This window comes from Rhea pennata, unplaced genomic scaffold, assembly GCF_028389875.1.
Source record: "Rhea pennata isolate bPtePen1 unplaced genomic scaffold, bPtePen1.pri scaffold_33, whole genome shotgun sequence".
In the NCBI taxonomy this organism is placed as follows: domain Eukaryota; kingdom Metazoa; phylum Chordata; class Aves; order Rheiformes; family Rheidae; genus Rhea; species Rhea pennata.
The window spans coordinates 2329042-2351531 of NW_026907680.1; the positions used below are offsets into that span (position 1 = coordinate 2329042).

General features: G+C 52.8%; 1 pseudogene; it reads left to right on the forward strand.

The window, feature by feature from the left end:
• Positions 1–18745: 18745 nt before the first annotated feature.
• Positions 18746–21431, forward strand: LOC134154703 (uncharacterized; annotated as a pseudogene).
• The last annotated feature ends 1059 nt before the right edge of the window (positions 21432–22490 follow it).

Genomic DNA, 22490 nt, shown 5'->3' on the forward strand with positions numbered 1-22490 from the left:
AGTGCCGGCACCATTCCTCTGTGCACTGCCTTCTGCCGGCAGCTGGCCCCCTTGCTGCTCTGCTTGGCCTGCCCTCCTGCCTCCCGCTCCCAGGAGGTGGCCAGGGCTCGCTCTTGGTGTCTGTGCAGGGAAGGAAGCCCTGCGGTAGCCTTGTCCCAGGAGGCTGCAGAGTGCTTTGAATTTGGGCCAGGGAGGGCTGACAGGAGCCTCCTGTGGGGGCTTTTGTGGGGGTTAAAGCAGAGAGCTCTGCAGCTCCGTGCTGCCGCAAGACCTTCAGGCGCCCAGCACTGTGTGGGAGCCTGCTGAAGGGCTCCGTCCGTGACTGTGCTGCTCTTTGCTTGTTGCCTAGGGCGCAGGAAAGCTGAGACCCTCAAGTATCCTCACGTAGCCGTGGCCATCTCCATGCCTTGGAAAACAGTGGCGGCCTGCGTGGAGGAGACCATGTACCTTCTGTCTTGCTGCCTGGCCAATGGGAAGAACATGGCCCTTCTTTTCAAGGGCATTGGCGTGCTTCTCATTGAAGGCAAAGAGGTGACAATGTGGTTTTACAGAGGCTTTCTGTGCAGGCTGAATGCCTCCCCACAGCTGCTCAAAGCTCTTCTGGATGTAAGTCTGCCTTTTTCCACAGCTCTCCTTCTCACCCCTTTGCAAGCCTGGCCAAGTCCAAAGCAACCACTCTCCCCCCACTGCCGGGTCCTGGGAGTTCTTTCCTGCTAGGCTTCCTCCAGAAGTCTTCCAGAAAGTCAGCCTTTCCTTGGGGTCTTTGTGTTAGGATCCCATTTGTCTCCAGGCCTCCTCTGGCCATGTTTGGGATTGTGGGGCAGTGCGTCCAACAGCTGCTCCTCAAGTTGCAGAAGACTCTCGGGGTTTGTCACAAAGTCATTGCAAGCCAGGGCCTTTGCCCAGGTCTCCAGTGCAGCCGTGTCATTCAGCCTGGGCTTTCTGGTGCAGCAGACCTCTGCTTGCCTCCCTTGACTTCTCCACTACGCAACAACTGCTCTCCTGCATCAGCCTCTTGGCTCTTGGCCTTGACAGAAGCCTGCCAGTGTTTCTGGCCATCTGCCTGTATTATTCCGCACCTGCTGGTCTGTAGAATGGAGGTGGGGGTGGCTGTGAGCAAGAGCGAGGGGTGTTTCCCTCTTCCTGAGTGGCAGCTTCTTCTCTGATTAGTGGAAACATGGTCTGCCCTTGTGGGCAGCAAGGTCCTTTTCTTCGTAGCATCTCACCCATGTCTCTGCCCTTTGCAGATGCCAGAGATGAGGCATTCAGTTCTCGCAAGCACCCAAACAGCGGCTTCCCTGATCCATTCTGGCTCTCTCATTGTCTTTCCAACGTGAGTACTTTGGTTTGCTCCTTTCCACCTGAGTTCCTGGCTCACCCAAAGAGCAGCTCCTCACTGCAGGTTTGGTCGAGATGTGTTACCAGAGCTAGTGAAGGCTGCTCAGGATGTGCTTGCAGAGCAAGTCTTCCGAGGAGTTGGACCCCCGTGTGCTGCAGCCATGCCCTGGCTTTGTTTGGGCTCTGTGTGGGGGTTCTGCTGAGCTCTGTGCTGGCTCCCACCTTGGGAAGGCCTTTGTTCCACTAGTGGCCCAGGAATGGAGGCTGTTCTTTGCAGATGCTCTGCCCTGAGCTTGGGAGGGATTGCAAGGGCTGTGGAGGTCTAGATTAGAATTTCCTAAGAGGGTGGAAAGCTGGAGGAAAGGGGCCTTGTCTGATGTGCCTGCACAGGAGCCTGCTCAGGAGCTGTCAGACAGGCTGCAGTGTTGACCTGGAGGGTTTGCTTTGGAAAGCTGAGAAGGAGCTCTCTCCCCAGGGGTAGAGGGAAGGCCTGGAGCAGTGTGAGGAGGAAGCTTGTGGCCCTGCAGGCAGGCATGCTGGGCCCCTGCACTTCCTGAGGGAGTCCTGCAGGAGATGAGACCTGTCCTGCATATTCCCCCTTTGGGAAAGGCTGCTCTTCCTAGCAGCTGGGCCATGTGTCTGTGTGCCCAGAATTCACAGAAGCAGCAAAGGACACGCGGGGCCCTTCCTTGCGAGTGGTGTCTTTTTCTGGTTTACAGGTATGTGCTTGAGAGTGCCCCTCCAAGACCGTCTGTGGGAGCTGTGAAGCCCACGTGGGAAGAGGAGAAGGGACTAGATGTTGCCAGCAGCAAGGAAGGTAATGGAGTGGCTGATGCCTGGCTGGGCTTTGCACCTTCTCCTTTGTTGGTCCTTGGCAGGGCATTGGAGCCAAGGCTGCAGCACCGTGGCTCGCCTAGCATGAGGCACTAGAGGCAAGGCAGCTCAGCCCTGATGGGGAGTCGACAATCTGCTCACTTGTGCCAAGACTTCCTTCCACCTTCAAAGCAATTCGTTCTGCCCTTGCCTTCTGTGTTTCTCCTACACATTCCCAAAGCACAGCCTTTGGCTTGACTGTGTTTTCTTCCCTTCTGATTGCAGAGCATGTATCTGGCCAGCGCCTCCTCCAGCGAGAGAGGCAGCCTGAATCCAAAGTGGTGGCTACCAATGTGGAGGAAGGCATGGTGGAGGAAGAGCCTCGAGGCAGGTGAGACACTTGGGGGAATGGCGGAGGGTGACCCTGTAGCCTTGTGTGTCTTGGAGGGTGATGTTTCCCTTGGACACAAGGTCCCAAGGACCTCTGAATGCCTTTTAAGCTCTGCCACGAGGACTAGGCCTCCCTCGCTGGTTGGGCAGACAAGAGCAAGTGCCTGGCAGAGCCTGCTCTTGGCTTTCTGCCCCCGCTGCCTCTGCTTCCAGCTTCCAGACCTTTGGGCAACTCAATGTAATTGGTCCTTCGGGAAGAGGAGGGCCTTTTCCCCTAGCCCATAGATGAAAGTAAGGAGAATGCTGCTCATCTGTGGAGAGCAGGGCTGGGTGTCTCAGGGCAATTTTGGAGGCTGAGGAAGAGTCTGCATGCCCTTGTCAGGCCTTGTGAGGAGCTAAGTGGAAAAGCTCAACTGGTGTGAGGTGCAAGAGGGGTGTGCAGGGAATGCTGCTGGAGGGGAGGATGCCTTGGGTGAATATCTCCCCAAAGCTGTGGTGTTTCCCCTTGGGCAGTGCCCTTCCTTTGACTGCCAGCAGCAAGGAGGAAGGAGGGTCATTTCCAGGCAGCAGTCAGGGGTGGTGAGCAGAAGGCTCGAGAGGGTGTGGCCTTGGCTCAGGCAGCCCTTAGAGGCAAGGACGAGTTGTTTGGGCACTTTGAAGAGGATGGGAAGGAGGGACATGAGTGCCTGAAGACGGAAGGACTGCAAGGGACAGAGCAGTTATTCCCGGTTCCATTTCTGAAGCTTCCAAGAAAGCTTGTCCTTGGGGGCCACACAGCAGTGGCTACTGGAGTGCTCAGGACAGTGGGTAATGGTGTGTGCTGGAGCCTGTCCTTGGAGCTGACCCTGCTGCTCTCCTTGGTGCCTGGAGAAAAAGTCCTACTGTGGGCACCCAGAGCTTTCCCTCGGGCACGCTGTGCAGCCCTGGGTGTTTGGGTGGTGGAGAGTCTCTGTGTCACACTTCCCCACGGTGTGTATTTGCAGCATGCTGCCAGCAATTCAGCCTAGCTCTGCAAAGGAGGATTTAGTGGGCTGGAGGAAGCAGCTGCCAGAGGCCAGAGTGGGAGCTGGCGGGCCTGAGATTGGCTATCAGAATTCAAGAGAGGTAGGTGCTCCTGATGGAGGTCCTTCTTTTGGCAGCTTGCTTTCTGCCAAAGCATCGTGGTGTGGGCGCTGGCTGGACAAGAGCCCTTCCCATGGGTTCCGCTGGGCCCTGCCTGACTGTCCCCGGGGTTTGCTGTCAAAGGCGCTGCTTGTGCTCTACTTCTGCAATGCATCTCTCATGACTCCTTCACTCTCCATTAACGTCTCCCAGCAGAGCCTCTGGGGCCCTCGCTCTAGTGGCCGTGGAACTGCTAGGCCTTTCTGCTATAGCAGATGGAGAGATTCTGTTCAGCGGTGTGATTATTCAGATGCTTGGTTCAAACAGGAAAGGGATGTTCAGCCTTGCTGGGCTTCCCTTCAGGGTAAAAGAGCACTGACAGGGAAGGGTCAGAGCAGAGGCTGAGAAAGAACCTTCCCTTCTGGGAAAACAGAGCTGCCGTAACCCCCACTGCCCTCTCTCATCCTCCCTAGCAGGACTGCCCTGCACATTGCCCTAGAGTTTAGTGAGCTGCCTTCCCCTGCACTTGCCTGCCTTGACTTCCCAATGCTCTGCTGGATTAGCCTCTTTGTGCTTGCCCTGGACATAATCCTGCCAGAACTTTTAGACTTTTGCCTATATTCTCCTACAGCTGGTCTTGTGTGGAATGGAGGGGCTGCTGTGAGCAACAATGATGGGTATTTCAGAGTTTCTGAGAGGCAGCTTCTTCTTTTCTGAGTAGTGGAAACTTTAGCTGCCTTTGCCAGCAGCAAGATTCTTTCCTTGGCAGCATCTCACCGGTGTTTCTCACCTTTGCAGATGCTGGAGATGAGGGACTCAGTCCTCGAAGCCAGCCAGAGGAGTGAGACTGAGGCCCCTTGTGCTCTTCCAAGTATTTTTCCAACGTGAGTACTTTGCCTTGCTTCTTTTCCCCTGACTGACGAAGGCAGCAGCCTCTCAGCACAGGTTTGATAGGGCTGCAGTGCCAGGGCTGGGGGAGGCTGTTCTGAAAGTGCTTTGGGAGCAAGACTTCCCAGCGGCTGCATCCCAGTAGCCTGCACGCATGCTCTGCCTTCATACAGGGTCTGTTGGAGGCCCTAAGCCAAGATTTATGCTGTCTCCCACCACGCAAGAGCTTTATTCTGGACTGCCTTGATGCCTTTCTCTGTCTTTGTCACTGGGTGCCCAGCAGCAATCCATTGCCCATCCCGGAACACAGAGTCCTTGGGGCCACGGGGCAGTGGCTAATGTAGTCGGCAGCACAGCGTGTAATGCTGTGCTTTGGAGCCTGTCCTGGCAGATGACCTTGCTGCTCGCCTTCCTGCATGGAGAGAAATTTTCACTGTGGTTGTGTCCAGAGCTCTCCTTCAGGCATGATCTGCAGCCCTGGGTGTTTTGTTAGGGGGTGATCCCCGTTTCTGTTGATGTGACCCCAGTGAGGGGGACCCACGTGCTTCTGCTACAGAACTGCCTTCTGCGGTAGAAGCAGGTGCCCAACTTGTCAGGCTGAAATGGGGACCCTACTCCCCCTGTGCTCATGCCACCTCCCCGTGGTGTGTATTTGCAGTCCATTCCTAGGCACCCCAGAGTGCTCTGCCCAGAAGGCAGTGCCAGGCGGGAGGAAGCCATCATCAGAAGGTGGAGCACCTACTGAGTGGCCTGGGAATGAAGTGGACGAGAATGCCAGAGCGGTAAGTGTCACTGCTGGGGGCCCTTCTTTTCCAGCGTGCATCCTGCAAAAGCCTTGTGCTATGGGCGCTGGCTTGCAAGAGCCCTTCCCATGGGTTCACTGAGCCCTGCCCGACATCGCCCAGTCCTGCCTTCAAAGGCATCGGTGGTGAATGTAGTTTTGGAATGCACACGCTGTTGCACCTTGCTCTCTGTGAACACACCAGCAGAGCCTCTGTGGCCCTCCTGCTGGTGGCACTGGAAGTGCTGGGCCTTTCTGTGATAGAAAGTGAAGAGTTTCTGCTCAGCTCTGTGATAATTCAGATGCTTGTTTCAAGCAGGAAAGGGATGTTCAGCCTTTCTGGGCTTCCCTTCAGGGTAAAAGGGTGCTGACAGGAAGGCTCCCGGGAAGGCTCAGAGCAGAGGCTGGGGAAGAACCTTCCCTTCTGGAGAAGCTTCTGAGCTGGCTTCCCATGCGCTTGCCTCCCTTGATGTCTCTGTTCTGTCCTGGATCAGCCTTTTGGCTCTTCCCTGGACAAAAGCCTGCCAGAACATTTAGCTCTTTGCCCATATTCCCCTGCAGCTGCTCTTGTGTGGAATGGAGGGGCTGCTGTGAGCAAGAGCAAAGGGTCAACGGCTGTTTCTGCAATTCTGAGAGGCAGCTTCTTCTCTGAAGCATGGAAACATGGGCTGCCCTTACCAGCAGCAAGATCCTTTCCTTGGCAGCATCTCACCTCTCTTTCTCACCTTTGCAGATGAAAATACACAGGGATTCAATCCTGACAGCCACTAAAGCAGCTCCGATTGTGTCCCCTGCACCTCTTCCAAACATGTTCCTAAGGTGAGTACTTTCCCTTCCTTCTTTCCCCTCTTCCTGACAAAGGCAGCAGCTTCTCCGCACAGGTTTGTTAGGGCTGCATTGCCAGGGCTGGGGCAGGCTGCTCTGAAAGTGCTTTGGGAGCAAAAATTCCAAGCGGCTGGGTCCCAGTGACCTGCACGCATGCTCTGCCTTCATCTGGGCTCTGTGGGTGGGGAGAGGGTTCTGCAGAGCTCTGTGCTGCCTCCCACTATGCAGGAGCTTAATGCTTGACTGTCTTGATGCCTTTGTCCTTCTTCAACACTGGGTGCCCAGCAACAACCTATTGCCCATCCCTGAACACAGAGTGTTCAGGTCTTATGTAGCTGACAGGACAGCAGGTAATGCTGTGCCTTGGAGCCTGTCCTGGCAGATGACCCTGCTGCTCTCCTCACTGCCTGGAGAGAGTCTCCCTTGGGCTCCTGGAGCTCTCCTTCAGGCATGACATGCAACCCCAGGTGTTTTGGTGGGAGGTTATGCTCTGATGTGGCCGCAGTCAGTGGGAGCCCTGTGCTTCTGCTGCAGAATTGCCTTCTGCTGCAGGAGCAGGTGTGAAGCTGGTGAGGGCCAGGTGGGGACCCTACTCTCCCTGTGCTCATATCACCTCTCCGCGGTGTGTATTTGCAGGCCGGTGCCAGTCACCTTAGAGTGCTTTGCACAGAGTGCAGCAGCAGCGGGCAGGAAGAAGGAACGGAGAGAAACGCGAGCACTAGCTGCATGTCCTCTGAGCGAGGGCCGTCAGAGGTCTGGCGTGGTAAGTGCTCCTCATTGAGTCAGGCCCTTCATGTGCCAGCCTGCTTTCTGCCCAGGCCTTGTGCTATGGGCGCTGTCTGTACAATAGCCCTTCCCATGGGCTCTGCTGAGCCTTGCAAGACTTGGCCCGGGGCTTGCCTTCACAGGCACCGCTTGTGCTCCAGGTTTGCAGTATAGCTCTTGCTGCTGCGCCCTCCTTGAACACACCAGCAGAGGCACCAGGGTCCCGTTTTTGATTGCCTCTGAACTGCAGAGCCTTTCTGCGATAGAAAATTCAGTTTCTGCTCAATTGTGTGATTATTGAGATGCTGGGTGCAAATGAGAACGGGATGTTCAGTGTGACTGGTCTTTCCTTCAGGGCAGTAGGGTGTTTGTAGGAAGGCGCATGGGAAGGGTCAGAGCAGAGGCTGAGAAATAATTTTCCCTTCTGGGAAAAGAGACCTGCTGCAGCCCCCACTGTACCCTCCTGTCCTCCCTAGCAGGACTGCCCTGCACATTGCCCTTGATCTTAGTCAGCGGCCCTCCCCTGCGCTGCCCTCCCTCAGTCTCTCCCTTAGGCAAGAACTGCTCTCCTGGATCAGCCTCTTGGCTCTTGCCCTTGACAAAAGCCTGCCAGAGCTTTTTCCCATTTGCCTGTATGTCCAGGGAGCAGCTATTGTGTAGAATGGAGGGGTTGCAGTGAGCAAGAGAGAAGGTTGTTTCTGCTGTTCTGAGAGGCAGCTTCTTCTCTGAACAGTGCAAACATTGGCTGCCCTTGTGAGCAGCAAGATCCTCTTCTTGGCAGCATCTCACCTGTGTTTCTCCCCTGTGCAGATGCTGGAGATGAGAGACTCGATCCTTGCAGCCACCAAAGCCCTCGATGTCCAGGCCCGTACTCCCCGCCGCCATATGTTTCCAACGTGAGTATATTTGTTGGCTCCCTAGCCTCCAGTTTAGCAAGAGAGCATTTTCTCGGCGCAGGTTTGTTAGGGCTGCAGTGCCAGGGCTGGCGAAGGCTGCTCTGAAAGTGCTTTGGGAGCAAGACTTCCCAGCGACAGCGTCCCTGTGACCTCCGGGCATGCTCTGCCTTCATGTGGGCTCTGTGGGGGCTTTGGCCAACTCTGTGCTGGCTCCCACCACACAAGGGCTTTATTCTGGGCTGCCTTCATGCCTTTCTCCTTCTCTGTTGCTGGGTGCCCAGCAGCAATCCATTGCCCATCCCTGAACACCGAGTCCTTGGGGCCACGGAGCAGTGGCTAATGCAGTTGACAGGACACAGGTAATGGTGTGAGTTGGAGGCTGTCCTTGTAGGGGACCCTGCTGCTCTCCTTGCTGCCTGGAGAGAAAGTCTCGCTGTGGGCACCCGGAGCTCTCCAGCGGGCACATTGTGTAGCTGTGGGTGTTTTGGCGGGAGGTGATTTCCGTGTCTGTGGATGTGATCCCCATCAGTGGAACCCCCGTGCTGCTGCTGCAGAACTGCCTTCTGCTGCAGAGGCAGGTGCCCCCCCTTGTGAGAGCTGCATGGAGCCCAAACTCCCCAGCTTCCCCGGGCTCATGCCACCTCCCTGGTGCCTATTTGCAGGATGTTTTCCACCACCCCAGAGTGTTTTGCCAGATGGCCGACCCCAGGCGCCTGTCAACAACCGCCACGCGCTAGAGTGCGAGCTGTGTGGGCTGTGAATGAAAGCGCTCCGAAGGCAAGACAGGTAGGTGCTCCTCACTGAGCTCCTTTGTCTGCAGAAGCATTCTTCTCTGGGACAAGAGCCCTTCCCATGGGCTCTGCTGAGCCCTGGCTGACTTGGCCCAGGGCTTGCCTTCAAAGGCACTGCTTGGGCTCTAGTTTTGCAATATAGCTCTTGCTGCTGCGCCCTCCTCGAACACTCCAGCAGAGCCCCTGGGACCCTCTCTTTTTTTCTGGCCATGGTAGTGCTGGGGTTTTCAGTGAGAGACCATGGAGAGTTTCTGCTCAGCTGTGTGATTATTGAGATGCTTGGTGTGAATGAGAAGGGGATGTTCAGCATGGCTGGTCTTCCCTTCAGGGCAATAGAGTGCTGGCAGGAAGGCTCAGGAGAAGGTCACAAAGCCTGGGACATGTTGCGGTGCCCCTTGCTCTTCTGCTGCTGGGGCGGCAGCAGCCGTTGTCCGGCGGGGTGCCCCAGGCCAGGTCAGAGCCAGGGGCCTGGTGATTGCCAAGGTCCTGCAGTCCCTGGATGCTGGCGAGGAGCATGTGGAGAGCAGCGGAGTGGACTTGGAAGTGGGGCACATTGCACAGTGTGGAGTTGTCTTGCAGGTGCAGCAGGGTGCTGAGAATCTGGCTGAAGAAAAGCCCAGTATTCAGAAGATCGTCCAATACCAGCTGGGAGAAGACAAGCAAGTGACCCTGAAGGTCTACTTCTCCTGCCTAGAGGAAGAGGAGGAAGGGCTGGACAGTCAAGAGGGGCCTTGCAAGACAGGGCAGGTATGTGGCAGCTCCAGGAGAAGCCTGGCAGAACTGAGGGGCAGTGAGGCAGCAAGGGGTGCCACTTGTAATCCCGGAGCCACTGTGCTGCCTAGAGCGTGCTGTGACTTTTTCTGACATGAGATTTATGTGGCTTAAAGCTTGTCACTAAGTCCCTCCCTGCAGCACTCAGCAAATGCCCAGCACTGCTGTGGAGCTGAAGGGCTGTGGCTGCAAATGGGAGCAGGGTTGAGGGAGTAGAGGAGGAGATAAGCAGGAGGGCTCTGAGGCCGAGTGAGAGAGACAAGGTGTCAGTGCGGCTGCAGCCCCATTGCCCCATGAGCAAGCCACAGGGCTGGCCTGGGCTCAGCCTTGCCTTCCAGCCAAGGGGCAGCTGTTGAGTGCTGAGAATGGCCTCCAACAGTGGCACCTGCAAGATCTGAGCAGCTGAGCGCAAAGGGATGCTTCCAGCATTGGTGTGCCCCTTTGCAAAGCTCTCCCTGACTGCTGAAGCCAAGACGACACAGGTACCTGCCAGTCCTGGTACCAGCAGCCTCTGCCACGGGCTGATGAGCTGTGTCCAAACAAGCTCCCCTGTCCCATGACGGTGAGGCTGGCAACACCCTCAGAAGCTCCTGCAAACATCCCTGGCCCTCACGAGTCTGCAGTCTTCCTGGGCTTTCTGGCAGGGCAGAACACAGCCTGTTCTTTCTGCCTCCTTGTGCAGGGGGAAGAAGAGCCGTGTGCAGAGACACAGGCAAGCAGAAGAAAGAGCAGCAGCAGTGGCAAAGAGACCAGCAGAGCCAGTTTTAGCAGAAGACGCAGCAGCAGTGGCAAAGAGACCAGCAGAGCCAGTTTCAGCAGAAGACGCAGCAGCAGTGGCAGGGGCAGTATCAGCGGCAGTGTCAGCGGGAGACCCAGAGGCAGCGGCAGTGGAAGCCCCACTGCAAAAGAGAACGGCAGCCCCAGTGTCAGTAGCAGGCAGCGTGGCAGTGGCAGCGGGAGCCCCGGTGGCAGGCAGAGCGGCAGCCCCAGTGTCAGCAGCAGGGGCAGTGGAAGCCCCACTGTCAGACCAAGCGGCAGCCCCAGTGCCAGTGCCGGACAGAGTGGCAGTGGCACTGGAAGCGCCAGTGGCAGACACAGTGGCAGCCCCAGTGTCAATAGCAGTGGCACTGGAAGCCCCACTGTCAGAGACAGCGGCAGCCACAGTGGCAGCGGCAGGGGCAGTGGAAGCCCCACTGCCAGAGACAGCGGCAGCCCCAGTGGCAGCGGCAGTGGCACTGGAAGCCCCACTGTCAGACCAAGTTGCAGCGGCAGTGGCAGTGCCGGACACAGCGGCAGCGGAACTGGAAGCCCCAGTGGCAGACGCAGCAGCAGATCCACTGGCGGTGGCAGCGTCACTGGAAGCCCCAGTGGCGGGCACAGCGGCAGCCCAAGTGCCAGCGGCAAACACAACAGCAGTGACAGTGGGAGCTGCAATGTTGGACACAGCGGGAAACCCGCTCGTAGCAGCAGTGGCAGTGGAAGCTCCAATGCTGGACACAACGGCAGCCCCACTGGCAGTGGCAGCGGCACACGAAGACCCAGTGTCAGACAGAGCATCAACGGCAGTGGGAGCCTCAGGGGCAGCGGCAGTGGCCACAGCAGCAGCCACAACGGAAGCAGCAGCAGCACTGCTTGTGAGCCACGCGAGCACCCAGGAAGTTCTCTGAAGCTGAATTAAACTAACTGCCCCAAGTCGGGTGGCTCTTGGCTGGGTGTGTGGTGAGCTCGTCCGTTTGCAGCGTGGGAGCTTTGGGGAGGCCTGAAGAGCAGAGCTGAGGAGTCAGGGCTCAGGGGCTGCTGCCAGGGCAGCTCGCCGCCGCGGTCGTGCTGTGGCTCTTTGGCTGCAGCTGCGGTGGCTGTGGCCTAGGGGTGTGCTGCATCTTGTTGGTGCCGGGGAGAGGCGTGGAGAGGGCCGTGCCATGGCCAACGCATGTCCTGGGGCCAGGGGGCCTGTGGGGAGAGGAGGAAAAAGCTGCTGTACGCCTCTGAGGGGAGGAAGTGCTTGAGCCTGGGCCCCCCTTGCTGGGGCCCAGTGCTGGCTGCATGGTGGGAGGGAACTGCCAGCTCTTGTGTGTGTCTTGGGTGCCCTTGAGTGCTGGGCTTTTGCGGGCATGAGGGGAAGAAGGCGGGTGCCCAGGGCCAGAAGGGGAAGTGGCCACCCCGGAGGCTTGGTGCCAGCAGAGTCCATGGCCACCTGGGCTGTAGCACCCGGGAACTAGTGGAGTTGCAGAGACCGAGGGCAGGTAGGAAGGAGAGCAGCAGAGCCCAGAGGCTGGCCTTGAGGCGAGCAGGCTTCCCCTTCTGCAGAGACCTGCTAGGGGGACGCCAGGGGAGGCAGCTCAGAAGGGCAAAGGAGCTCAGGAAAGCTGGCAGGCCTTTAAGCTGCTGAAGGAGAGCCTCCTCCAAGTGCCACTCTGCTCCACCTTGACACTCCAGCAAGCCCAAGTCAGGGCAAAGCCTACGGCCTCTCACTAGCAATGGCGATTCTGGAGGACATGGCTTCATCGTTCCATCTGGTACGTGCGCATCTGCAAATGCAGGAGCTTTGCTTGAGCGCCTGCTCAGGGAGACTTTCATCAGCACTTCATGAGCATTGAGTCCCCTTCTCTCTGCAGGCTGACAAGCCTTGGTAAGGATCCGCACCTCAGACCAGCTTCTAGCCTCTTTGTCCTCCACACATTTTCCATTACCCCACAGCAGGAGCTGCGAGAGAAAGCGCCCATCACAGAATCATCGAAGGGTGGAGGTTGGAAGGGGCCTCTGGAGATCATCTCGTCCAGCCCCCCTGCTCAAGCAGGGTCACCTACAGCACACTGCACAGGATCACACCAGGCAGCCTCTGAATGTCTCCAGAGAAGGAAACTCCACTACTTCTCTGGACAACCTGTCCCAATGCTCGGTCACTCTCACCAGAAAGAAGTTTTTCCTCAGAGTCAGGTGGAGCTCCCTGTGTTCTTGTTCGTGCCCACTGCCTCTTCTCCTAGCACTTGGCACCACAGAAAAGAGCCCGCTCCCATCCTCTTGACACCCTCCCTTGAGGTATTTGTAGACATGGGTAAGATCCCCTCTCAGGCTTCTCTTCTGGAGGCTAAACAAGCGCAGCCCTTACAGCCTTTCCTCCTTAGAGAGATGACCCAGTCTTCTAACCATCTTCATAGCAGTACATCAACTCTGGCAAGTCCCGTGGAGAAGACTGCAGACATCCAAGATGCCTGTGCCCATTTTCTCCACAAACACGGAGGTTCTGCTTGCAGACTGCGGCTCACGCAGTACTTGAGGCCAGGGTTCCGAGAGCTGCAGCCCGCAGTGGGAGAAGAGGCCTTTGCTGTCTTTGGGCTCATTCCTCAGCTCTGTGCTTGCGTCCTATTTTCTGCCAGATTCTGCTCTTGCACCTCCCATCCCTGAGGGGAAGACAAATGGAACAAGCCTGCCCTTCAAAGGTAGGACTCTGAGAGACAAAAAGAGGTTGCTCTTGCAAACAAAGCAGCAAGCGGAGGAAGCCAGAGCTCCTGTGCTGGGAAACACGAGGCATTAGACAGATCTCATCCGAAGCTGGCGTCCTTTGATGGCTTTGCCATGGATGCCGAGGGAGTGAAGAGGCTTAGGCCAACAGCTTTGCAGAGTAGGAGAAGAGAGCACTGGCTCCAATCACATGGTGTTTCAGCACAGGCTGGAACAGCAGCAAGTAGGTGCAGAACAGCCAAGAATGCACTGATTGCCCCAACAGGGTCTTCTTCCAGCAGCCTGGGGCCTGGGAGCTTCCTCAGCCAGAGGCAGGAGACACAAAGCCTTTGCCTGCTTGGTCCTTTTAGAAGCGCACCCCCACCTTGGGCTGAAAGCACACCGTCAACCTGTGGCAGGGCCAGATGCGGCTCCTTGCTTGGCTTCTCTCTTCCTCTTCAAAGCACTTCTGCTGGGCTTCTTCTCACCTCCGCAGGGCAAGGAGATGCGGCTTTCAGCGACCTCTCTCTTGCCTCTCCTTCCTGACCAAGAGCTGTTCGCTCACAGCCTGCCCCGGTGCATGCAAAGTTCAGATGTGGTCATTTTCTCCCCAACAGGCCTCACTCCTCCTGCAGCAAATACCCTCTGGCACTTTATTGCCCAGCCATTCCCTGTGCTTTGGTCCTTCTGTAGCTCTTATTTGGGGAGCCTATAACATGGAGAGGAATGAGAGGTTCTGGTTTTGGTTTGTTTGAAAAGATTGATCCCTACCAGAAGCAAGCAAGGCAGAAAGACATCTTGGGCTGGCTTTTTCCTCCAGACCACTTTTGTCACAGCAGAGAGTCAGCTGCCTGTATGGGGCACGTATGGAGCATGATTTGGATCGGAAAAGGGCACGGGAACTCATCACAAAGGCCTTAAGCCATACTGGGGAGCCAAAGTCCTCAGGTAAAGCCCACAATTTTCTCAGCCTGGTCTTCAAGTACGGCCTCAGAACACAAGTGGGCCTCTTGGCATGCTGGGCTGCCACCTTCAGCAGGAGCTCTCCTGGACGGGCTGAGTTCTTGCTTTTCTCTTTACTCATACAATTTCAAGAAGAAAACAAGAACTCCCCACCAGTGTCCCCGGCCACACTGAGATGACTGTGGCTCCTAATGGCTCCATTCGCAGAAGGGCCCAGGAAGAGTCTGCATAGGTATTGTCAGAGAAGGAAAGCTCCTCAGATCCACTGGAGATGTGGGCCTTCCACTCGTGTATGCAGTGTGCTTCCCAGGCTCTGACAAAGGAAAGGTATGGGCGGAGGAGGAGGGCAAACTGGTTCCTCTGGAGTCCCTGCTTTGTGACAGGACCTATTTCAAAGCACAGAGCTCTCAGAGAGGTCCTTTTTGCTCCAGGATCTTTTCCTCACCCAGCACTGTGATTTGTTTCTCTACAGCTTTCAACACTTGCTGGCATGTCCACAAACCTCTTGCCTAACACTAGCATTTTTGAATGTCATCCCATGCTGACTGGGAGCAGTGTCATTTATTGGCTTCTGAGACTTTATCTGATTGTGCTCGATGCAGGAAGACAGTGAGGGTCTTCTTGGTTGTTTTACATAGTCCTGTAGAGGAGCTTCCCTGGAAAAAAAGGAAGTTTCGACAGGGCAAGTGGTACCCGTGTGTGTGTTTGTGTATGCATATACATCTCCATCGAGAAGACTCAGCAGAAAGCGGCTAAAAGATTTGTCCTCCATAAAACTGCCTTTCTGAGCTGTGAAAGAAGATGGGACGCTTGGAGACAGAGAGACCTGCTGGGGTCCAGGTTGGCCAATGGTGTAAGTAGATATGGTCGGTGGGTTTTCTGAAAACGTGTGGTGCATATCACAGAATCACAGAATGGGTAAGGTTAGAAGGGACCTCAGGAGATCATCTAGTCCTACCTCCCTGCTCAAGCAGGGTCACCTAGACCATGTTAGACAGGGTTGCATCCGGGCAGGGTCTGAATCTCTCCAGAGAAGGAGACTCCACAATGTCTCTGGGAAACCTCTGCCAGTGCTCGGTCACTCTCACAGGGAAGAAATTCCTCCTCATATTGAGGCGGAGCTTCCGCTGGTTCTGTTTGTGCCCGTTGCCTCTTGTCCTGTTGCATGGCACTAGTGAAAAGAGTTCGGCCCCATCCCTTTGACGGGGATATCCAGTGGAATTTCCTTCACTCTCTTTCAAGAGCCCGTTGAGTGATAATCTAACACAAAAAATCAAATGTCTTCATCTGTGTGGGCCCCTTTCATTTTGAGTTCCTCTGAGGGCTTTACATCTCTCTACATTTTTGCACCGTCCACTCCCATGAACTATTTATTTCGACAAATGCTTTGGGCTACATGTGCTGTAAAACTAACACTGGATTTTTTTTCCCCTCTCCCAGGTGCAAGTGAAGTTGGAAGTGCATGTGTTGGCCTCCATGCATCTACTGAAGGATCTGCAGCAAATGCACATGTACCCCACGACTCCACTTTCCCAGACAATACAGAGGCATTGTGATATTCTGAGCAGAAAGGATGTGACCGGCACAAAACACTATGCAAAGCTGGTGAAAAATATTTGCTTTACACAGCACGGTAATGGTTTCCCACTAAATGGTCTGGCTGTGAGAAATCCTTGCCGCAGGCTGAACCTAAACTCCAAGGGATTTCAAAAACTGCCAGGCACACTGCACTTCCCTCTAACAAGCCTGCAGGGATACAGAGCTTGTCTGGCACCGTAAAGTCCATGTCCCTTCTCGTGCGAGTAACCAACTGGCTAACCTTTCTTCTGCAGCTTGGTGGAGCTGCCTAAACATTTTGTATGGAAGCACACGTGTGGTCTTGCTCAAGTCAGGTGCTGCCTTTTAGCCAAAGCAGTCCCTCTGCTCCCTTCCATTCTCTTCCTGCTACAGACATGTAGCGTTTTCAGCGTTCTCTTAGCACTGAGCACATTGCTCTTGGATCTGTTCTGTGTCCCCTACTTCAGTCCTCCTGCAGTGGAAAACCCTCCAGTGCAGCCCAGCATGGCCACTGGCAGGCACAAGGCTTTGATGCTGAGTGTGAGGGCACTTGTGCCTTGCACCCGGGAGCCTCGCAGCAGGAAAATGGTGTCAGTGCTGACAGGGAGGTGATTCCAGCCCCACCCACCTAGAAGCCAGGAGGAGGAACCTTGCTGCTGCTTCTGCTAGTGAGCTCACTTGGGCCTCAAGACCTGAGAGGCCACCAGTGGCCACAAGGCTGCTGTTAGTGCCTAGGAGGGCACAACCAGCCTGAGGAAGCAGCAGGGGTGTTGGTGTTAGAGAAATACTGTGGGGAAAACCTTGCAAATAGTTAACAAGACTCAAGGACACAGGGGAGAGAAAAACAGTACTGCAAAGGATAACCAGCTCCGGCTAAGTAACCTTGATGAAACCACAACGCTTTGAAGATTGCGAGGGGTAGATAAGACAAACACAGCAGAATAACCCAGAAGTGACCTCAGGTTCATTAAGGCTTATTAACATATTAAACTTCACACCCCTAAATGAATAATGAGATGGAAATGACATGATAATGATGTTACCGCCTCTTCTTTGCTTCCTGTGCTAATTAACAAGAATGTGAAAGCGCAAGCGCAGAGCGATTACCTGAGGTAATGAAACTGTAACCAACAGGAAAACTTGCATGAAGTACTCTCTGAAAAGCGTGTATAAACAAAGAATGAGAGGGGGAGGAGGTGTGCCAGCTCTGTGGATTTACCACCTAGCCCCCATCTCTGCGCAGAAATGAAATCAACAAATATCTCGACCCTTTGTGTCTATTGGTTGCTTGCACACCGGGTAACAGAACCCAGATTTTGGGACAACAGTTTGGCGACCCAGGTGGGACTTGCCAGAAGGCCTTGCCCAGATCATCTTGCCATTCCCGACAGCAGACTGGATTGGATCGAGCTCCAGGATGCACCGACCTGTTGATCGGGGAGTCCTCTGACCTCCCTCCGAAGTTGGGATGACAAGAGGCTCAAAGGTGCAACGCCGACCAGAGATATTTGTGCCAGGGCGAAAGGGGGGTGAATCTTTGGATTGGTGAGTATCAAATTTACTTACTTACGTGGAAGACTATGTTGAATTACGTCGCACGTAGACGCTCGGCAAAGGTTGCCTTAAATTGGCCAGAGGGGTCAGAGCGGAGTGCGCACAAAGGTACGGGAAAAAAGTTATTTCTAAGTAATAAGGTTGGTATTTCTCGGTAATTAACATGGGATCAAGCCAATCCACGATTCCTCCCTGTAGCCCTTTGGGTTGTATTTTGAAACACTAGAATATTTTTGGAGGAGATCGGATGACAAAAAAAAGAAAGAAAAGATGTTGTAATCAATGGTGGCCAATGTATAAGCTGGAATGTGATGAGCAATGGCCAAAAAATGGGACCTTGAACTATAACACTATATTACAGTTACTGCTGTTTTGTTGCCGGAAGGGGAAGTGGGATGAAATACCCTATGTGGAGGCTTTTGTGTCGCTATATAGGGAAGCAGAAATTCAGAGGGAATGTGAACCTATAAGTAAGGAGGAATCTGTAATGGTTGCAGTAGGAAAGAAGGAAGAGAGCAGGTATTGTGCTAACAGACAAATTCTGAATGGAGAGGAGCAGGAGGATGTACAACTACTGACAGTGCCCCCCTCTTGTGGAAACGATTCCACCGCAGTTGAAGCATCGGCCCCCCCGCTAGAAAGCCAAGAGTCCAGCCCTATTTCTGGCCGAACTAGGAGACGGAAACAACCTGTTCTACAGGCTCCTTTGAGACAAGCGGTGGGACCAGAAGGGCTGCCAGTATTTGTACATGTTCCTTTTACAACCTCGGATTTACTAAACTGGAAGCAGTCTGTTGGATCATATAGGGAAAATCCTGAGAAGCTGCATCAGCTTTTGGAGACTATTATGATAACTCATAATCCTAACTGGGGAGATGTGCAGGTGCTGTTGAATGCTTTCCTGACGGGAGAAGAAAGGAGGCTGGTAATTGCTAAGGCAAAAGAAGAGGGTGAGAGAAGGGACAGAAAGGGGGAACCTGAGGTCTATTTACGCACCAGAAAGGATCCAGAGTGGGATCCAAATAGGAGCGAGGGTAGGGAGCTATTGAAGCAGTATCAATAGCTATTTTTATATAAGGTTCAGTACGGGGTTCCAAAACCAAAGACTGTGTCAAAATTGTATGAAGTAAAGCAAGGGCCTGAAGAAAATCCCTTGGCCTTTTATGAAAGATTATGCGAAAGAGCCAGAAAATGGACAGACCTGGATCCAAATGAGGAAGCGAATCAAAGGCTGTTTAATATGCTCTTCATTGGCCAGTCAGCTCAGGATATTAGAAAGAAGCTGCAGAAGGTAGATGGAGCTGGGGGAATGTCTATTCCACAGCTGATAGAAATAGCGTATAAGGTATAGAATAATCGAGATGAAAAGAGAACAAGAGAAACACAAAATCAAATGAAACTGCAGGCTTCTCTCCTGGCAGCTGTCCAGAGGAATGAATCCCAAGGCAGGGGCAGGGGAAGCAGGAGAGGTAACAGAGGAGGAAGAGGTGGAAGGGGAGGGAGGCCAGGAGGAGGCCTCCCTAGACCCGCTTTGGGTCCAAATCAATGTGCAGTTTGTAGACAGGAAGGGCACTGGAAAGATGAATGTCCAAATCGAAGAAGGATAACAAAGCTACAGAGCCCAGCAAGCACCGACCTAATTATGTGAGAGGAGTCACATATGGAATGAAGGGGACCGGGGGAGAAAATCAGAATTTCCTCAGCTGATCCCCTGGTTCCAGTAAAGCTGGGGAATGAAACTATAGATTTTTTATTAGATAGTGGAGCCACTCATTCAGTGATAACTAGTTGTAAAGGACCCTTAAGTAAGACTGCTACCACCATTGTTGGGGCTATGGGAAGGAAAGCTTTGAGGCCATTTTTTGCAACCAATGGAGTGCACGATTAGAGGTACTAAATTGACTCATGAATTTCTCTCTATGCCAGAGTGTCCCCTCCCTTTATTAGGATGGGATTTACTATGCAAACTGAATGCGCAGGTGACCTTTTCTGAGAGTTCCGTGCAGCTCCACAGCCCTCCAGAATTGGCATGGAGAGCACAAATCTGCCTTTTGATGGGATCGGCTCCGGACGATAACAGTGCAAGTATCCCTTCAAGTGTATTGGATGCGGTGATTCCCTTGGTTTGGGCCTCAACAAAGCCAGGCAAAGCAAAAAACGCGACTCCGGTCAAAATAGAGCTGCAACCAGGAGCGAAGCCAGTTAGGGTGCATCAGTACCCTATTAAGCTAGAAGCACGTAGAGGATTGGAACCCCTAATTAATGCCTTCTTGCAATATGGCTTGCTTAGAGAGTGTCAGTCTGAATTCAATACACCAATCCTGCCGGTAAGGAAACCGCACTCCCAAGAATATCGACTGGTCCAGGACCTGAGGGCAGTGAACCAAATAACAAAAGATATCCATCCAAGCGTGCCAAACCTATATACTCTTTTAGCCTCGGTGCCTGAGACTAACAATTGTTTTACAGTGCTAGATTTAAAGATGCTTTTTTCTGTATTCCTATAGAGGAACAAAGCCAGACAATTTTCGCCTTTGAATGGGAAAGTCCCACTACGAGGAGGATGGAGCAGTTATGCTGGACGGTCCTTCCTCAAGGATTCAAGGACAGCCCTATCCTGTTTGGTGAGATCTTGGCCAAAGAACTAGCCCAATGGCAGGAAGGTAACAAAAATGTCACTCTTTTACAGTATGTGGATGATATTTTGAGTGGAGTGGATTCAGAGCAAATATGTTTAGAGGCGACAGTGAGTCTGTTCTATTTTTTGGGACTTGCCGGGTATCGTGTTTCAAAGAAAAAGGCTCAGATTGCGAAGAAGGAAGTCCAATATCTTGGATTTAAAATATCAAAAGGAGACCGTGCACTAGGAGCGGAAAGAAAAGAGGCTATATGCCGAATTGCAGGACCCCGCACAAAAAGACAGCTGAGAGGATTCTTGGGAATGGCAGGATTTTGCCGTATATGGATCTCTAATTTTGGGCTGATAACTAAACCTTTATACGCAGCCCTAAAGGGTCCGGGAGAATGGTTAGAGCGGACCCCAGAATGCCATGCTAGTTTCGATGAAATAAAAAAGAAATTGATGGAAGCTCCAGCACTGGGACTCCCAGATATGGCTAAACCCTTTCAATTGTATGTGCATGAGTGGCAGCAGGTGGCCTCGGGAGTAATGACCCAAATGCTTGGGAGCCGGAAAAGACCGGTGGCATATCTTTCTAAACAATTAGACAAAGTAAGTAAAGGATGGCCGGCCTGCCTCCGGGCTATAGCAGCCACCGTCTTTATTAATACAAGAGGCCCGCACATTGACTGTGGGTAGCAGCTTTGTACAGAATGGAGAGAGAAAGGCTGGATATGCAGTAGTGACTCAATGGAAAGAAGTAGAAGCTAAACCATTGCCACAAAACACCTCAGCACAAGAGGCTGAAATCATTGCCCTTATACGAGCCCTTGAAATCGGAAAGGGCCAAAGAGAAAATATAGATACTGACTCAAAGTATGCTTTTGGGGTAGTTCACGCTCATGGAGCGATTTGGAAAGAACGAGGGCTCTTAAATTCTCGAGGAAGTAATATCAAGTATGGACAAGAGATATTAAGATTGTTCAAAGCAATAGTGGAACCCAAAGAAGTAGCTATAATGCATTGCAAAGCCCACCAGAAGGGAAATAGTGAAGTGGCACAAGGAAACAGGAGAGCAGATATGGCAGCCAAAAAGGCAGCACTAGCAGGACAGGTGATTGGGGCTTTATTACCCAGTAGAAAAATACAGGTGAGACCTCCTGAATATTCAGACAAAGAAAATCAGTTGGCATAAAGGCTAGAATGTACAAAAAATGCTAAAGGGTGGTGAGTCACCCCAAATGGACAAGTTTTAACTACAGCCAAAATGATGGAAGTGCTCCTCAAGAGACTGCATGAGGAAACTCACATGGGAGCAGATGCTATGATAAGCAGCGTAAAAAAGATACGCTGTGGGATCAAAGATGCTATCAAATGCTGACCTTATTGTAAGGAGATGCCCCACCTGTTGTGCAACTAACCCCAAAATTCAGAAGAAACCACCTATGGGAGAACTAAGAAGAGGATTAACCCCAGGGGAACACTGGCAGATCGATTTCTCTCAATTGCCTAAATGTGGTCGGTTTAAATATTTACTTGTTTTGGTAGATACATTTTCTGGTTGGCCAGAAGCCTTCCCATGCTCCACCAATCGTGCAAAAGAGGTAATTTAGATTTTACTAAAAGAGATAGTTCCTCGATTTGTGATTCCTGAAGGTATATCCTCAGATAATGGACCTCATTTTATTTCAGAGGTGGTTCAAGGAACATCCAGATTTTTACAGATGAAATGGGAATTACACACTCCGTGGAGACCCCAGTCTAGCGGTAAGGTAGAAAGAATGAACCAAACACTTAAAAGACATATTTCAAGACTGTGTCAGGAAACCCATCTTAAATGGGTAGATGTATTACCAATGGCCTTGATGAGAATAAGAATAACCCTGAGAATAAAAGAGGGAGTAAGCCCTTTTGAAACACTTTACGGGAAACCTTACCCAATTAATGAAATAGGGGGACGAAGTGATCAAATGCATGTAAGAGGGGAAGAAATGTTGAGAGAGTATTTATTGTCTTTGTCTCGGGTACTAACATCTTTACATAGGTACCTTAATCAACGTACCCCCCTTCCATTGGACTCCCCTGTGCATGACTTCAAGCCTGGGCATCTAGTTTATATTCGGACATGGAAAGAAGAACCACTAAGAGAAAAGTGGAAAGGACCTTACCTGGTGCTTCTGAAAACTCCTACTGCAGTAAAGGTGGAGGGAATAAGTTCCCGAATACGGAAGGCACCTTTGAATGACTCGTGGACTGCCACACCCACAAGATAGCTCCCAAGAGAAGAACACAGAAGTTACAAAAGTGATGAACTGCACTTGGAAATTTGAACTCTTTTATATGGAAATAGAGTGCTCTTAAGTGTTATTAGGTGTTATTTTGCATTCTGATAGTATTGTTAATTATAGATAGAGCTGATTTACAAGGATATTGATTTGTTTAATTTAATTTGTTTGCTATAGAGTTAAGATGGAAAATGAGGACATTGTTAACTTTGTTATGCACGCTCATTGGTACAGCTAACCTGATTTTGTAGCTTATACGGGCCTTCAGAAAAAGTGACTCAGATTACTGCTTGCTTCTCTATTCCCCAAATCTCCTGGATTACCCATGCCATGGGAAATACTTAGAATTAACTTAACATTCATGTAAGAATAATTGAAGTTGTTTAAATGAGACTTGCTAGATAAGTGATATTAACAAGTCTCAGAGGGGGGAATTCTTAGAGAAATATCCCCCCCCCTTAAAAAGCAGGGCCCGCTCTTTGAAACAAAGGCAAGTGTTTTCCCCCAAAAGACAATTCCGCAGAAGGGGAACGGCGGCAGGCGCAGGCATGGTGAGACACTCGCACAGGCGTCGTTCCGCAGCGGGGACGTTCCACTGCTGCCCGAGCTTTGAGACTGTCACTGCAACGGGAACCGCAGCTTGGCCGGCGGCCCCAGAGCTTGACTCGTTCCCGAGAAGCCGGAGGCTCTGGCCAGGCGGCGGCCGCTCGC